At 44.9% G+C, this 5000-nt stretch overlaps 1 protein-coding gene across 3 annotated transcripts in view; it reads left to right on the plus strand.

Moving 5' to 3' along the window:
- The window catches only part of LOC125047510 (follistatin-like), a gene marked incomplete in the record, with an annotated part of 101216 nt that overhangs the window by 230 nt on the left and 95986 nt on the right, over window positions 1-5000 (plus strand). The window contains 1 exon segment of one of the 3 annotated variants that reach the window (XM_047645777.1): window positions 88-330. 3 annotated transcript variants of the gene reach the window in all.

Genomic DNA, 5000 nt, shown 5'->3' on the forward strand with positions numbered 1-5000 from the left:
CTCACCTACCCCACTACTCCATCCCTACCCCCTTCTCCCTCACCCCCCAGCCCTCCAGCAGGAGCCCGCAAAACCCCTCCCTCCTCCCCCTCCCCCTCCCCCTCCGCCCTACACACCCCAATCTCACTTATCGTCCCTAACAATCCCCCCCGAGGAATTGCACGAGCAATAGCGGCGCTGACCCTTTTAAGTGGACAGTAAGGACTGATCAGAGATAGATGCACACGCCCAAGGAAGCACTGCGGGCGGCTGGCAGTTCGGGTCGAACACACGGGCGCTCGTAGGTGATAAGGAAGACGGAGAGACACTTCTGGCGGGCATGATAACACGGTAACTTCCTGCCAGCGGACTTTGACCTGTTGGTGAACGCTGTTGATGTGTACGGCCCCGCCTCGTGACCGATCGGGGTCCTGTGTTGTTTACATGTAGACTCAAGCCGCGTCTTACGTGTGTTAAACTGGTGATCTACGTTGAAGGCATAAACACGCAGACACTACTAAATTATGATTACAGATTTTCTCGATCAATAATTATTTATGATACTGACCATCATTGAGAGTTTCCCAGGCTATATGCTTATATAGGTATATTAATCAAGAATAACATTATAACACTATACACATACATACATACATGCATACATGCATATGTATGATATACATATATGTATATATATGTACATATATATATATATATATATATATATATATATATCATACATATGTATGTATATATATATATATATATATATATATATATATATATATATACACACACATACATACATATATACACACATATGTATATATACACACACACACACACACACACACACACACACACACATCATCATGTGTGTGTACATAGATAGATAGATATAGATATAGATATAGATAGACAGATGGATAGATGGATAGATAGATGGATAGATAGATAGATAGATAGATATAGATATAGATAGACAGATGGATAGATAGATAGATTGATAGCTAGATAGATGTATGTATTTATGTATGTATGAATATATCTATGTATGTATGTGTATATCGATATATAGGAAATTCACTATTTCTTCCTGAAAATGGCAAGATGGGCTTGAGAGAAAGTGAGAGTGCGAGTGACTGAATGACGGAGAGAGAGAGAGAGAGAGAGAGAGAGGGAGAGGGAGAGGGAGAGAGAGAGAGAGAGAGAGAGAGAGAGAGAGAGAGAGAGAGAGAGAGAGAGAGAGAGAGAGAGAGAGAGAGAGAGAGAGAGAGAGAGAGAGAGAGAAAGAGAGAGTTGAATAAAACCGTCACATAAAAAAGGACACATTCGCCTAGCCAAGCACGAAGACAGCTTCCTTACATGTATTATATATGTAAGTCTTGCAAACGCGTTATCAGTGCCATATTCCTCTGCGTGTAGACAAAGATAACATTAGGATGTACACGTCAAATGGTACGAGCATTTTTATCGCAATTACAAACACAAAACACACATGCACAGACAAGCATCCAAGGCTATCTACGCATAAAATCTATTACCTATCTATTGTCGCCCTGTTACTACGACACACTCGTAGACGCGACCCCGGAGTAAGATATCAGCGTAAAATTCCTCAGTGTCTCATTATCATAAATTTATGTGAATGAATTAGACAGAGTGTAAGAGGGAAGCTTAAACGTCTGGCCAATATTGTAACGGAGAATAATTAAGTTCACCCTGACGCTGTGAGAGCTAAAAGAGGGAGGAAGAGGAGGAGTAGGAAGAAGAAGAGTAGGAAGAAAAGGAGTAGGAAGAAAAGGAGGAAGAGGATGAAGAGGAGGAGGAGGAGGAGGAGGAGGAGGAGGAGGAGGAGGAGGAGGAGGCGAAGGAGGAGGAGGAGGGGGAGGAGGAGGAGGAGAAGGAGGAGGTGGAGGAAGAAGAAGAAGAAGAGGAAGAGGAGGAGGAGGAGGAGGAAGAGGAGGGGGAGGAGGAGAAGAAGAAGAAGAAAAAGGAATAACAGGCAGAGAGGTGAAAAAGAGGTGGAAGGGGAGGAAGAGTGTTACGGACGAATGGCTGGAGATAGGAAAAAGGAGAAGTTGAATCAGAAAATGAGGTAAAAAGTGTCAAAGGAAATAGACAAACGATCGAGAAAGAGAAATATAACTAGTCGTAGAAAACTATTTACGACGAAGAAAAAAAAAAAAAAAACAGTAACGGTAAAAGTAGTGAAAATTCTATTAGGAAAAGTACTAGTTTTACATATTGTAGTTGTAGTAGTAGTAATAGGAACAGATGCCGTTGGTTTGGAGATGGTAATAGCAATTGTGTTAATACTAAGAGGGTATGGAGAGGAAGGTAAGAATTAGGTAAAGGATAAGGAAGAAAAAATGAGATGTGGAAGAGAAAAGAGAGAGAGGAGACGATTAAAAATAGGGAGAAGGTAAAGAAAGGAGGTAGGAAGAAGGGGTAAGGATGGAGAGAAGAAAAAGAAAGATTTAAAGAAGGAGGAGGAAGAGAAGAAATGAGAGGACAGGGAAGAGGAAGTGGAGAGGAGGATGGGAAGAGGGAGGAAGGATAAGAGGAGAAGAAGAAAGAGATAGGGAAGCAAGAGGAAAAGAGGAAAAGAGAGGACAGGGAAGAGGAAGTCGAGAGGAGAGGCGGGAAGAGGGAGGAAGGAAAAAAAGGAGAAGAAGAAGGAGAAAAGGAAGCAGGAGTAAGAGGAGAAAGAAGAGGAGAGGGAAGAGGAGGTGGAGAGGAGAGGTGGGAAGAGGGGCATTGGTCGAGCGTGTGCGACCTTGAGGATGGGTGGGGAGAGGGGAGGTGAGAGGGGAAGGGGAGGGTGGAGGAGGGGGAGGGTGTGAGGGGAACAGGTGTGAGGCAAAGAGGAGGAGTGGGGAGGAAGTGAACTGTGACGCAGGGGAGAGTTGAGGAGGAGGAGGAGGAGGAGGAGGAGGAGGGAATATGGAGGAGGAGGAAGAGGAAGAGAATGATAATGATGATAATGATGATGATGATGATGATGATGATGATGATGATGATGATGATGATGATGATGATGATGATGATGATGATGATGATGATGATGATGATGATGATGATGATGATGATGATGATGATGATGCTGATGAGGAGGAGGAGGAAGAGGCAGAGGGAGTGATGGAAAGAAGGAGAGACAGAGAAGATAGGGGGATGAGGGAGAAGGAGGAAAAGATAAAGTGAGATAAAAGACGGGGAGAGGAAGAGATGAATGGTGGGAGAAGGGGAGGGGGGGGGGTGAGCAGGGCAACGAAGATGAGGGATAGAGGAAGAAGCAAAGATGGGAGAAAAAGAAAAGTATGCACGAGGAAAGAGAGAAGAAAGAGAAGAGAAAGGGGGGGATAAGAATAGAAGAGCGAGGACGAGAGAGGACGAGCGAGAGGCGACCAGCGAGGAGCAGGGATAGAGAGGGAGCGAAAGGGAACGAGGAGAGCGGTGTGCAGTGAGCCGGTAGAATTATGAGAAGGTAGGTGGGCGTGTACGAGGCCCGTCGGAAGGAACAGGGGAACGGGAAGGAAGTGCGGCTCGGAGGCGAGTCTGGAGGTGTATATATGTGCATTTTCGTACACACACACACGCGAACACATACACACACACACATACACACACACACACACGCGAACACACACACACACACACACACACACACACACACACGAACACAAACACACACACACACACACACACACACACACACACACACGCGAACACACACACAAACACACACACACACACAAACACACAAACAAAAACACACACACACACACACACACGCGCGCGCGCGTGAACTCAAACACACACACACGCGCGCGCGCGCGTGAACACAAACACACACACACACGCGCGAACACACACACACACACACACACACACACACGCGAACACACACACACACACACACACGAACACACACACACACACACACACATACATACACACACACACACACACACACACACACACACACACGCGAACTCTCTGACACACACACACACACACACACACACACACACACACACACGAACACAAACACACACACACACACAAACAAACACACAAACAAACACACAAACAAACACACAAACACACACAAATACACACACGAGGCCACAACCTTGCACATGAAAACGCACTCACACGCCAACAAATGCCTCCTTCCGCGGTGGTCTCCTGCGTCTACGTTTTATGAGGGATGATGCAAGATTACGTAATGGTATCTTGTAGTGTAAACAAAAGGGTTTCGTTGATGGCTCTTTAATGTTGTGAAGGGAATTTCCGCGTGTTGATTCGGATGAAAGAGAGAAGGGGAGGAGGATAAAGATGGTGGGGGAGGGGATGGAGGAGGTGTAGGAGGAGAGGATGTAAAGAAGTAGGGGGATGAGAAAGCAGAAGAAAGGAAGAGGAGGAGGAGGAATAGGAAGAGAATGAGGAGGAGGAAGAAGAGATGTGGGGGATGAGGAATAGGAGGAATAGGAGGAGAATGAGGAGGAGGAAGAAGAGAAGTAGGGGGATGAGGAAGAGGAGGAATAGGAGGAGAATGAACAGGAAGAAGAGGAGGAGAATGAGGAAAAGAAAGAGGAGGTAGAGGAGGAAGAAAATGAAAAGATGATGGGGGATGGGGAGGAGAAGTAGAAGAATGAGAAGAAGGAGAAGAAGAAGGAGGAGGATGAGAAAGGGGGAGGAGGGGAGGAAGGGGTGAAAGGAGAAAATTAAGACGAGAACAAGAAGTTGACAAAACAACAACAAAAAAAAAGGAAGAAGAGAACCAAAAGAAAAAATGCATATATTAATAAAAAATATTAAAGGAAAGATAATGAGAAAAAGGAAAAAAGGAGAAGGAAGCAAAGAAGAGCAGGAAAAAGCAAGAAGAAGAAGAAGAAGCAGAAGAAGAAGAAGCAGAAGAAGAAGAGGAAGAAGGGGAAGAAGACAATTTCTGAGAGGAAAAAAAAAAGAAAAGAAAAGAGAAAGCAGAAAGAAGAAAAAAAACGAGAAGCAAAACA

This window comes from Penaeus chinensis, chromosome 4 (genome assembly GCF_019202785.1).
Source record: "Penaeus chinensis breed Huanghai No. 1 chromosome 4, ASM1920278v2, whole genome shotgun sequence".
NCBI classification, from domain to species: domain Eukaryota; kingdom Metazoa; phylum Arthropoda; class Malacostraca; order Decapoda; family Penaeidae; genus Penaeus; species Penaeus chinensis.